Here is a 14,407-nt window from a genome sequence, read left to right as displayed (position 1 = left end):
TGGGCATATTTTGGTCTGTTAGAAGAAAGTGCCTCCTAAAATTTTAAAGGAAGAAAGACTTATATATGAACAAAATAAGGGTTGATACAATGAAGGGATGGAAGGTGACTGTAAAGATGAAAATTATATAAGATTTTATAAAAGGAATTGATAAGAAGTTGTTTTTTAAGAAGAAAGAAGACTGAAAAAGAAAAAAAGAAAAAAAAGAAAAAGAAAGGGAGAGAATGTGATCAGGCAGGAGTATAGAACAAAGCCATACAGTAGTGATTTAGGGTATATTTTGATCTGTTAGAAGAAATTGTATCTCAAAATTTTAAAGAGAGAACAACTTATATATATATGCCAAAAATAAGGGTAACTACTATGAAGGGATAAAAATATGACTCTAAAAATGAAAAATAAAAAGTTTTTTTTTAAAAAAGGGATTGATAAGATGTTGTTTGAAAAAGGGAAAAAGAAAAATTAAAAAAAAGTTAAAAAAATTAACTTTGAAAAACTAATGAGTTATGGTAAAAAAGCCATGAATTCTATGTGCAGTATTCCCCTAGCGTTGGAGTTCTCCCGTTCTCCTTGATCAGTAAACTTGGTCTTGGCTGGCTGGCTGTTCGTGCTGATCTTCTGGGGGAGGGGCCTGTTGCCGTGGTTCCCAAATATCTTTGCCGGAGGCGGAATTGCCCCGCCCTTGTCGGTCCGGGCTAAGCAAGCTGCTCGGGTTTGCTCTCAGGAGCTTTTGTTCCCTGCAAGCTCTCGGCACAGCTTTGGAGGACCAGGGTGAAAATGGTGGCCTCCCAATCTCTGCCTGGTGCAGCTGAGAACTCGGGGCCCCGCTCCTCAGTGCGCCCCCCGAGAAAAGCAGTCACTCCCGTGTCCCCAGTTTCCGGCCACACTGCGTGCTCACCCAGCCTGTGTCTGAGCGTTTCTATCTCTGGCACCAGACCCCGTGTGGAGTCTCCAAACCCAGCAGATCCCTGTGGTGCGTTCCCGCGCCGCTCCTCCCGGGGGAGGAAGGGGAGTCTCCCCAGCTCTGCCGCTTGTTGGGTCCCTGATGGAGGAGCAGTGGCCCGACTGGGCCGCGGATCACGGTTTATGGCCACCCCGAGCTGAGAGCCCGCGCCTCGGCTCCGTCTCTGCAGCCGGCTTCCCCGCTCCGATCCCTGGGAGCTCTGCCGCACTCAGGCACCCCCGGTCTTTCTGTGACCCCGAGGGTCCTGAGACCACACTGTCCCTCGAGTGTTCCACCCCCCGCTTAGCCACTGGAGCGACGTCCCTCAGCGGAGCCGGCTTCTAAAAGTTCCGATTTTGTGCTCCGCGGCTCTAGCACTTGCCAGAAGCGGCGACGGAGGCCCCCTCCCCCGCCATCTATCCTCCCGAATATCGCTTCGGATTCACTTCTCCGCACGTCCTACCTTCCAGTAAGTGGTCGCTTTTCTGTTCAGAGTGTTGTTACTATTCCTTTCTTCGATCTCCTGTTGAGTTCGTAGGTGTTCAGAATGGTTTGATCCCTATTCAGCTGAATTCCTGAGACCAGACGAAATCCAGGTCGCCTACTCCTCTGCCATCTTACTCCGCCCCCTGCCCTATTACTTTTAAGTAGGCATTGTTGATTCATACTGAATGTTTAAATAACCCACTAAGCTTTTGTCTTTTTTCTTTGTTCTCCCATGAACCACTGCTCAGTTGATCAGATTTCCTGATCAACTTCAGCAGTTGTGTTACTAAGTGTGAGAGTTGAACTTCTTGAAATTGGACACAGCCAGGAAAATATGAAAAGTGACATTTTTTATTTCTGTGCAAAATTATCTGAGAACCAGGATGTAATCTTCTTTCCTTCCTCCACTCCCTAGCTATTATAACGTGTTCTTATAGTACTGCAATAGGTTCAGGTAGCTTTGAAGGAAGAGTCCCCACTAGTACTACACCTGCCCTGCACCATCCATAAGGGGAAAAATACTGGTTTTCTTTTCCTGCTGCATAGCCCATCTTATCCCAGCTGGTCACATCAGTAAATTAGAATCAGTATAGAAATTCCCTATTTGGGGTAATCCATATGTAAGTCAGCCAAATTCAGACCATCACGAAGCAGAATAATGGTTCTTGTGACACCATGTCCAGCTAGTACATATATATATTTCATAGGCCTATCCATTCCCCAATTCATGCCAGGACCATTCATTGTCCATATGAAGATAATAGTTTGGTGGAAAAAGAATTAAGAATTTCTCAAATTCCCAAATGTATTCGTGAACCAAAAAAAAAAAAAAAAAATTAAGATGTTCTAGAAGAAACTATGTCAGATGAAGTAGGATTTGAAACCTAGATTCCAGAAGAGCTGAAAAGCACACAGCCTATCCAAACTGTTAGATCACCCTGCCTGAATGATAGAGAGGGAGATGTGTAGATAAAATACAAGCCCTTCTATTCTAATTCTATCAAAAGGACCAGATATAAAAATAACTCCTCATATGCCTATTATTTTCATTAAATAAAAACAACTACACGCAGTAAGGGACAGTAAACAGAAAATACTGAATTTAATTCCTAAATTATGATGCAATTATTTTGCATTCTATTTACTTATTTGCTGTAGTGTTAGGAATCAAAAGAAAGTATTTTATTGTTTATGTTTTCCATGGGTTCCCCAATCTTACTATTTTCCACATGGTCTCAAGCTATTGAATTATAAATAATTTTAACTTCAGAAAGGTCATCATTACATTTAAAAGGGAAAGTCTATTATTCTTCCTTTGTGGTTGATTCTAAGAATCAAAAGGAAGATATTTAATAGCATATTTCTAATATTTAAAAAGCAATTCAAATTCCAGCAAATAATTGACAGAATTTTGAGACCCAGGTGCTGTCACTTAACTGTTAGAAACATTATCTTGAGCATTACGATGGTGTGACTTGTACTCTTTGTCACTCTCCTTCCACTTATAACTAGTAGGACATCCATAACCCACAAAGGTACTCTGCACAGCACATCAGGACACCAGAGATATACATGCATGTGTCCAACTAAAGCTAACCTGGGAGGAGATGGGGCTGCAGACATGGCGTGGGGGGGGGGCTGCCAATATGGGGGGGTCACAGAGGCACCCCCTATCCCATACAGCGACCCCAACAGCAGAGATGCTGGCACCCCTCTTGCAGAGGGGTGAAGGGTGGAAAGTGGGGAGGGAAAGTCTATGCAGCTCTGCAGGCAGCAGTTGGAGGGTCCTGTTGCACTTCAGCAATGCCTGGTCCTATGAGGAGAGACATCTTCACTGCAGGGGTGACAAAGGGGTGGGGATGAAATGATAGTGAAGGGAAGGAGATGGGGAGAAATGCATAACCTGCTACCCACACCTGGAGTTCAGCAAGAGGACCATCGAGGACTCCCTCACTAAAGGATTCCCCTACCAGGCTATGGGCACACCTAAAGCCCTAAGGGCCAAGTACACACCTCCCTGACTCTGTTGCGACCCCCCCTTTTTTTTCTTTTTTTCAGTGTGAGTTCCCAAACAGCCGCTGAGCAGCTTAGTTAGGAATAACCAAAAACTTGTGGTATAGAGCCACCTGCTGTAAAACAAAAGAACAGCCTCTAATTGCCAACCTGTGGGACTGTTAGAATCAGTCAACAAAACTTCACCTAAATAAGAAATGTGTGTTCACTACTCTAATGTGCCCAGGGAGGCACATCTCAAACACCATGAAAAATCATGGTAATATGATAGCACACACACAAAAGAATCATCCAGAAACTGAACTCAAACTCATGGAAAATTGTGATCTGACAAAGAATTCAAAATAACAGTTATAAAAAAAGTCCAGTGAGATACATGAAAACTCAGAAAGGCAATTCAATGAGCTCACAAAGTTACTAAAGGGATACTTTACCAAAGACATTGAAATTCTAAAACAAAACAAAACAAAAAACAAATTCTAGGGCTTAAGAACTCAATAAATGAGATGAAGAATGCATCAAAAAGGAATAGAAATAGAGCAGACCAGATGGAAGAGAGAATAAGCAATCTAGAAGTTAAAAATCTAGAAATGACTCAGGTAGAAGAGAGAAAATTAAGATTCAAAAAAAGTTAAAAAGTAAAGAAATCCAACAAGAGCTATGAGACTCCATTAGAAAAGCCAACATAATAATGGGAACAAGAGAAACAGAGAGGGGGACAGAGGGCTTAAAGAAATAACACCTGAGAATTTCCCAAATCTGAGAAAAGAACTGAACATGCAAGTCTACGAAACTCCTAGATCACCTTACTATCTAAATGCAAAATGACCTTCTCCAAGACATATTATAATGAAGCTGTCAAAAGTCAATGATAAAGAAATATTAAGGGCAGCCAGAGGGAAAAAGTAAGTAATGTACACAGAAACCCCCATTAGTTTATCAGCAGATTTCTCAGCAGAAACTCTACAATCCAGGAGAGAGTAGAATGACATAGTCAAAGTATTTAAATAACAACAACAACAACAACAACAGCAACAAAAACACATAGAAGTGTCTAGCCAAGAATACACTATCCAGCATAGTTATCCTTCAGGTATGAGGGAGAAATAAAGGCTTTCCCAGACAAACAAAAGCTGAGAAAGCTCATTAGCACTAGACCTGCTTTATAAGAAATGTTGAAAAGAGATCTTCTACCTAAAATGAAAAGACAAAAGTACACAAAACTCTGAGTAAGGTGATAATAGAATCAGAAAAGCATAACTATTTTAGAATAAGTTGTTAAACACTTATAGCACAAAGGTCAAAGGGGAAAAAAACATTAAATTATAGCTACTACAATTTGGTCATGAACTCACAGCATAAAAATGGATAATTTGTGACAGCAAAAACATAAAAGGGGAGGAAGAAAATAATGGACCCGGTATGCGCAAATGAGGATCAGTTACTATCAGCAGAAAAAAGATTATTTTATCTATGAAACAACTTATATAAACCTCATGGTGACCACAAAATAAACATTTAAAGCAGAGACATGAAAATTTAAAAAAGGGGGGGGGGGGACTGAGCAAATCAACATGGAAAACAACTAACTTTAAAAAGTATACAAATGGGGTGCCTGGGGGGCTCAGTTGATTAAGCATCCTCCTTCAGCTCAGGTCATGATCTCATGGTCCTGGGATCAAACCCAGCATCAGGCTTTCTGATCAGTGGGGAGTCTGCTTCTCCCTCCGACTCTCCCTCTGTGCTGTCTCTCAAATAAATAAAAATCTTAAAGAAAAAGTAGACAAATAGAAGGAAAAGCAATGGAGATACAAAACAACCAGAAAACAAAAGATAAAATGGTAGTAGTAAGTCCTCACATATCATTAATATAAATGTAAATGGATTGCACTCACCAAAATGCACGGAGTGGCTGGCTGAATTAAAAAAACAAGACGCAATTACATACTGCCTTCAGGAGACCCATTTCAGCTTTAACATACACATAGGCTTAAAATGAAGGGGTAGAAAATGATACTCCAAGCAAATGAATGTGTGTGTAGCTGTTTTTATCAGACAAAATAGATGTCAAGCCATAAATGTTAACAAGAGACAAAAAGGTCATTATATAATGATAAAAAGATCAATACATCAAGAAGATATATCAATATATATGCTCCCAAAATCTGAGCCCTGAAATACACGAAGCAAATACTAACAGATATTAATGGAGAAATAGACAACAATACAATAATAGCAGGGGATTCAATAATCCACTATCATCACTGAATAGATCATGCAAGACAGAAAATCAACAAGCAAATGTTGGAATTGAACCACAGTTTAGAACAAATGGACTTGACATGTATAGAAAATTCCATCCAATAGAAGAATACATATTCTCAAGTGCACATGGAACATTCTCCAGGATAGGTCATATGATAGGCCACAAAACAAGTATTAGCAAACTTAAGCAAACTGAAATCATACCATCTGTCTGCTAATTTCATAGCACTGGGGTCAGAGAAATCAACATCAAGAAGAAAGTGGATAGATCCACAAATATGTAGTAACTAAACAACACACTTCTGAACAACCAACAGATCAAAGAATGAAAAGAAATAAAAAATTACCTTGAAACAAATGAAAGGGGGAATAAAACATATCAAATATTGTGGGATACAACATAAGCAGTTTGAGAGTAAAGTTTATGGAAATAAATGCATGTATTAATAAATTAGATCTCAAACAATCTAACTTTATAGCTTCTCACTTAACACCTCAAGGAATTAGAATAACCAGTTAAGCCCAATGTTAGCAGAGAAAAGGAAATAATAAAAATCAGAATAGAAATAAATGAGACCAACAACTATTAAAAAAATCAATGAAACTAAAACCTGTTTCTTTGAAAAATAAAATTGACAGGGGGCGGAGCAAGATGGCGGAGGAGTAGGAGATCTGGATTTGGTCTGGTCTTAGGAATTCAGCTGATTAGGGATCAAACCATTCTGAACACCTACGAACTCAACAGGAGATCGAAGAGGAGAGTAGCAACAACTCTCTGAACAGAGAAGCGACCACTTACTGGAAGGTAGGACGTGCGGAGAAGTGAATCTGAGGTGATATTCGGGAGGATAGACGGCGGGGGAAGGGGCCTCCGCCACTTCTGGCAAGTGACAGAGCTGCAGAGCACAAAATCAGAACTTTTAGAAGTGGGCTCCACTGAGAGACATCGCTCCAGTGGCTAAGCGGGGGGTGGAACCCTCGCAGGACAATGTGGTCTCAGGACCCTCAGGGTCACAGAAAGACTGGGGGTGCCTGAGTGCGGCAGAGCTCCAGGTATCGGAGCAGGGAAGCCAGCTGCAGAGACGGAGCCCAGGTGCGGGCTCTCAGCTCGGGGTTGCCATAAACTGTGATCCGCGGCCCAGTTGGCCCAATGCTCCTCCAGCAGGGACCCAACAAGCAGCAGATCCGGGGAGACTCCCCTTCCTCCCCCGGGAGGAGCGGCGCGGGAACGCACCACAGGGATCTGCTGGGTTTGGAGACTCCACACGGGGTCGGGTGCCAGAGATAGAAATGCTCGGTCACAAGCTGGGTGAGCACGGAGTGTGGCCAGAGACCAGGGACACGGGAGTGACTGCTTTTCTCTGGGGGCGCACTGAGGAGCGGGGCCCCAAGTTCACGGCTCCTCTGGGTGGAGACTGGGAGGCCACCATTTTCACCCTGGTCCTCCAAAGCTGTACCAAGAGCTCGCAGGGAATAAAAGCTCCCGAGAGCAAAGCCGAGCAGCTTCCTTAGCCCAGACCAACAAGGGCGGGGCAATTCCGCCTCCGGCAAAGACCTTTGGGAACCACGGCAACAGGCCCCTCCCCCAGAAGATCAGCACAAACAGCCAGCAAGCCAAGACCAAGTTTACTGATCAAGGAGAACGAGAGAACTCCAGTGCTGGGGGAATACTGCACATAGAATTCACGGCTTTTTTACCATGATCCATTAGTTTTACAAAGTTAATTTTTTTAACTGTTTTTTTTTATTTTTCTTTTTCCCTTTTTCAACCAACATCTTATCAATCCCTTTTAAAAAAAAAAACATTTTTTATTTTTCACTTTTAGAGTCATATTTTATCCCTTCATAGTAGTTACCCATATATATATATATATATATATATATATATATAAGTTGTTCTCTCTTTAAAATTTTGAGATACAGTTTCTTCTAACAGATCAAAATATACCCTAAATCACTAGTGTATGGCTTTGTTCTAGTCTCCTGCCTGAACACATTCCCTCCTTTTTTTTTAAACCTTTCTTTTTTCAAACAACTTCTTATCAATTCCTTTTATAAAATCTTTTATAATTGTCATCTTTACAGTCATCTTCCATTCCTTCATTGTATCAACCATTATTTTGTACATATATAAGTCTTTCTTCCTTTAAAATTTTAGGAGGCACTTTTTTCTAACAGACCAAAATACACCCAAAATCTAGTGTGTGGCACTGATCTATGCACTAGCCTGATCATATTTGATCATATTCTGTATTTCGTGTATTGTGTTGTTTTTAACTTTTTCTTTGTTTTTTCTTTCGTTTTTCTTTCTTTCCCTTTCTTTTCCCCTGGTTTCAGGTCTTTTCTGATTTGTATACAGTATATTTGCTGGGGACGTTGTTAACCTGTTAGCATTTTGTTCTCTCATTCATCTATTCCCCTCTGGACAAAATGACAAGACGAAAAAAATCACCTCAGCAAAAAGAACAAGAGGTAGTGCTGTCAGCCAGGGACCTACTCAATACGGACATTAGTACGATGTCGGACATAGAGTTCAGAATCATGACTTTAAAGATACTAGCTGGGCTTGAAAAAATCATGGAAGTTATTAGAGAAAGCTTTCTGGAGAAATAAAAGAACTAAAATCTAACCAAGTCAATATCAAAAAGGCTATTAATGAGGTGCAATCAAAAATGGGGGCACTAACTGCTAGAATAAATGAAGCAGAAGAGAGAATCAGCGATATAGAAGACCAAATGATGGAAAATAAAGAGGCTGAGAAAAAGAGAGAGAAAAAACTACAGGATCAGGAGGGCAGAATTCGAGAGATAAGCGATATGCGAAGAAGAAATAACATTAGAATAATTGGGATCCCAGAAGAAGAAGAAAGAGACAGAGGGGCAGAAAGTATATTAGAGCAAATTATAGCAGAGAACTTCCCTAATGTGGGGAAGGAAACAGGCATCAAAATCCAGGAGGCACAGAGAACCCCTCTCAAAATCAATAATAATAGGTCAACACCCCGACATCTAATACTAAAACTTACGAGTCTCAGAGACAAAGAGAAAATCCTGAAAGCAGATCGGGAGAAGAGATATGTAACCTACAATGGTAAAATATTAGATTGGCAACAGACCTATCCACAGAGACCTGGCAGGCCAGAAAGGACTGCCATGATATCTTCAGAGCACTAAACGAGAAAAATATGCAGCCAAGAATACTATATCCAGCTAGGCTATCATTGAAAATAGAAGGAGAGATAAAATGTTTCCAGGACAAACAAAAACTAAAGAAATTTGCAAACACGAAAGCAGCCCTCCAAAAAATACTGAAAGGGGTCCTCTAAGTAAAGAGAAAGCCTAAAAGCATCACAGATCAGAAAGGAAGACAGACAATATACAGTCACAGTCACCTTACAGGCAATACAATGGCACTAAATTCATACCTTTCAATAGTTACCCTGAATGTAAATGGGCTAAATGCCCCAATCAAAAGACAGAGGCTATCAGATTGGGTTAAAAAACAAGACCCATCAATATGCTCTCTGCAAGAGACTCATTCTAGACACAAAGACACCCCGAGATTGAAAGTGAGGGGGTGGAAAACAATTCACCATGCTAATGGACACCAAAAGAAATCTGGGGTGGCAATCCTTCTATCAGACAAATTAGATTTTAAAACAAAGACTATAATAAGAGATGAAGAAGGACAATATATCCTACTTAAACGGTCTATCCAACAGGAAGATCTAACAATTGTAAATATCTATGCCCCTAATGAGGGAGCAGCCAATTATATAAGGCAATTAATAACAAAAGCAAAGAAACACATTGACAACAATACAATAATAGTGCGGGACTTTAACACCCCCCTCACTGAAATGGACAGATCATCTAAGCAAAAGATCCACAAGGAAATAAAGACTTTAAATGACACACTGGACCAAATGGACTTCACAGACATATTCAGAACTTTCCATCCCAAAGCAACAGAATACACATTCCTCTCTAGTGCCCATGGAACATGTTCCAGAATTGATCACATCCTAGGTCACAAATCAGGTCTCAACCAGTACCAAAAGACTGGGATCATATGCTGCATATTTTCAGACCAAAATGCTTTGAAATTAGAACTCAAACACAAGAGGAAAGTCGGAAAGAACTCAAATCCATGGAAGCTAAAGAGCATCCTACTAAAGAATGAATGGGTCAACAAGGAAATTAAAGAATTAAAAAAATTCATGGAAACCAATGAAAATGAAAACACAACTGTTCAAAATCTGCGGGATACAGCAAAGGGAGTCCTGAGAGGAAAGTATATAGCAATACAAGCCTTTCTCAAGACACAAGAAAGGTCTCAAATACACAACCTAACCCTACACCTAAAGGAGCTAGAGAAAAAACAGCATATAAAGCCTAACCCAGCAGGAGAAGAGAAATAATAAAAATCAGAGCAGAAATCAATGAACTAGAAACCAAAAGAACAGTAGAACAGATCAACGAAACTAGGAGCTGGTTCTTTGAAAGAATTCACAAGATTGATAAACCCCTGGCCAGACTTACCAACAAGAAAAGAGAAATGACCCAAATCAACAAAATATGAATGAAAGAGGAGAGATCACAACCAACACCAAAGACATACAAACAATTATAAGAACATATTATGAGCAACCTATGCCAGCAAATTAGATAACCTGGAAGAAATGGGTGCATTCCTAGAGATGTATTAACTACCAAAATTGAACCAGGAAGAAATAGAAAACCTGAACAGACCTATAGCCACTAAGGAAATTGAAGCAGTCATCAAAAATTTCCCAACAAACAAAAGCCCAGGGCCAGATGGCTTCCCAGGGGAATTCTATCAGACATTTAAAGAAGAATTAATACCTATTCACCTGAAACTGTTCCAAAAAATAGAAATGGAAGGAAAACTTCCAAACTTATTTTATGAGGCCAGCATTGCCTTGATCCCAAAACCAGACAAAGATCCCATCAAAAAGGAGAATTATAGACCAATATCCTTGATGAACATGGATGCAAAAATTCTCACTAAAATACTAGCCAATAGGATCCAACAGTACATTAAAAGGATTATTCACCATGACCAAGTGGGATTTATCCCTGGGCTGCAAGGTTGGTTCAACATCCACAAATCAATCAACGTGATACAATATATTAACAAAAGAAAGAACAAGAATCATAGGATCCTCTCAATAGATGCAGAAAAAGCATTTGACAAAGTACAGCATCCTTTCTTGAAGAAAACTCTTCAGAATATAGGGATAGAGGGTACATACCTCAATATCATAAAAGCCATCTATGAAAAACCTACAGCGAATATCATTCTCAAAGGGGAAAAGCTGAGATCTTTTCCCCTAAGGTCAGGAACGCGGCAGGGATGTCCACTATCACCACCGCTATTCAACATAGTATGAGAAGTCCTAGCCACAGCAATCAGACAACAAAAAGAAGTCAAAGGCATCCAAGTCAGCTAGGAGCAAGTCAAACTCTCACTCTTTGCAGATGATATGATATTGTATGTGGAAAACCCAAAAGACTCCACCCCAAAGCTGCTAGAACTCATACAGGAATTTAGCAAAGTAGCAGGATATAAAATCAATGCACAGAAATCAGTGGCATTCCTATACACCAACAACAAGACAGAAGAGAGACAAATCAAGGAGTCGATCCCATTTACAATTGCACCCAAAACCATAAGATACCTAGGAATAAATCTAACCAATGAGGCAAAGGATCTGGACTCAGCAAACTATAAAATACTCATGAAAGAAATGGAAGAAGACACAAAGAAATGGAAAAACGTTCCATGCTCATGGATTGGAAGAACCAACATTGTGAAGATATCAATGCTACCTAGAGCAATCTACACATTCAATGCAGTCCCCATCAAAATACCATCAACTTTTTTCAAAGAAATGGAACAAATAATCCTAAAATTTGTATGGAACCAGAAGAGACCCCGAATAGCCAGAGGAATCTTGAAAAAGAAAAGCACAGCTGGCGGCATCACAATTCCGGACTTCCAGCTCTATTACAAAGCTGTCATCATCAAGACAGTATGGTACTGGCACAAAAACAGACACAAAGATCAATGGAACAGATTAGAGAGCCCAGAAATGGACCCTCAACTCTATGGTCAACTAATCTTTGGCAAAGCAGGCAAGAATGTCCAATGGGAAAAAGACAGTCTCTTCAACAGATGGTGTTGGGAAAATTGGACAGCCACATGCAGAAGAATGAAACTGGACCATTTCCTTACACCACACACAAAAATACACTCCAAATGGTTGAAAGACCTAAACGTCAGACTGGAGTCCATCCAAATCCTAAAGGAGAACACAGGCAGCAATCTCTTCGACCTCAGCCTCAGCAACTTCTTCCTAGAAACATCGCCAAAGGCAAGGGAAGCAAGGGCAAAAATGAACTATTGGGATTTCATCAAGATAAAAAGCTTTTGCACAGCAAAAGAAACAGTCCACAAAACCAAAAGACAACCAACAGAATGGGGAAAATATTTGCAAATGACGTATCAGATAAAGGGCTAGTATCCAGAATCCATAAAGAACTTATCAAACTCAACACTCAAAGAACATATCATCCAATCAAGAAATGGGCAGAAGACATGAACAGACATTTTTCCAAAGAAGACATCCAAATGGCCAACAGACACATGAAAAAGTGCTCCACATCGCTCGGCATCAGGGAAAGCCAAATCAAATCCTCAGTGAGATACCACCTCACACACCTTCAGAATGGCTAAAATTAACAAGTCAGGAAACGACAGATGTTGGTGGGGATGTGGAGAAAGGGGAACCCTCCTACACTGTTGGTGGGAATGCAAGCTGGTGCAACCCCCCTGGAAAACAGTATGGAGGTTCCTCAAACAGTTGAAAATAGAGCTACCATCCGATCCAGCAATTGCACTACTGGGTATTTACCCAAAGATACAAATGTAGGGATCCGAAGGGGTACGTGCACCCCGATGTTTATAGCAGCCATGTCCACAATAGCCAAACTGTGGAAAGAGCCAAGATGTCCATCAACAGAGGAATGGATAAAGAAGATGTGGTATATATACACAATGGAATGTTATGCAGCCATCAAAAGGAATGAGATCTTGCCATTTGCAATGACGTGGATGGAACTGGAGGGTGTTATGCTGAGTGAAATAAGTCAATCAGAGAAAGACATGTATCATATGACCTCACTGATATGAGGAATTCTTAATCTCAGGAAACAAACTGAGTGTTGCTGGAGTGGTGGGGGGGGGAGGGATGGGGTGGCTGGGTGATAGACATTGGGGAGGGTATGTGCTATGTTGAGCACTGTGAATTGTGCAAGACTGTTGAATCACAGATCTGTACTTCTGAAACAAATAATGCAACATATGTTAAGAAAAAAGAAAAAGAAGAAGATAGCAGGAGGGAAAGAATGAAGGGGAGTAAGTCGGAGGGGGAGATGAACCATGAGAGATGATGTACTCTGAAAAACAAACTGAGGGTTCTAGAGGGGAGGGTGCTGGGGGGATGGGTTAGCCTGGTAATGGGTATTAAATAGGGCACATTCTGCGTGGAGCACTGGGTGTTGTGCACAAACAATGAATCATGGAACACTACATCAAAAACGAATGATGTAATGTATGGTGATTAACATAACAATAAAAAAATTAAAAAATATAAAAAAATAAAATTGACTAACTTTTAGCTAGATTGAGGGAAAAAATGGGTGAAACAAGATTTTAACTGAAAGAGCTGACATAAGCTGATACTACAAAAAACAGAATTTTAAAAGACTACTATGAATGATTATATGCCAACAAATTACATAACCTAGAAGAAATGGATCCATTTCTAAAAACACACAACCTAACAAGAATGAATCAAGAAGAAATAGAAAATCTGAGCAGATAAATTACAAGTCAAGAGGTTGAGTCAGTAATTAAAAATCTCCCAAGATAGAAAACTCCAGGGTCTGACAGCTTGACTGGTAAATTCTACCAAACATTTCAAGAATTAACATCAATCCCCCTCAAACTCTTCCACAAGACTGAGGAAGAGGTCACACTTCCAAACTCACACAAAGCCAGAATTACCTTGATACCAAAACCAGTTAAGAATATGGCAAGAAAACCATATAGGCCAATATCCCTGATGACTATAGATGCAAAAATTCTCAACAAAATATTAGCAAACCAGATTCAAGAATACATTAAAAAGATGATACACCATGACCAAGTGGGATTTATTTCTGGGATGCAAAGATGATTCAAGACACACAAACCAATAAATATAATTTATTACATCAACAAAATAAAAGATAAAAGTCACATGATTGTCTCAATAGACGCAGAAATAGTATTTGAAAAAATGCAACATCCTTTAATGATAAAAACCCTTAAAAGACTGGGTATGGTAGGAACATACTTCAACACAATAAAGACCATATATGCAAACCCAGAGCTAATATTATATTCAATGGAGAAAAATTGAAAGATTTCCTCTCAGATCAGGAACACAACAAGGTTGCCCACTCTCACCATTCCCATTCGAAATAGAAGTCCTAGCTAGAACAATTAGACAAGACAAAGAAATAAAAGTCATCCAAATAAGGAAGGAAGAAGTAAAATTGCCACTACTTGCTGATGACATAATCTTATACAGAAAATCCCAGAGACAATCAACAAACTGTTGAAAGTAACTAT

The sequence above is a fragment of the Eumetopias jubatus genome, unplaced genomic scaffold (genome assembly GCF_037043125.1).
Source record: "Eumetopias jubatus isolate StellerSeaLion01/CBP00866 unplaced genomic scaffold, mEumJub1_p1.0 scaffold_14, whole genome shotgun sequence".
Classification (NCBI taxonomy): domain Eukaryota; kingdom Metazoa; phylum Chordata; class Mammalia; order Carnivora; family Otariidae; genus Eumetopias; species Eumetopias jubatus.
This window is presented reverse-complemented; position numbering follows the sequence as displayed.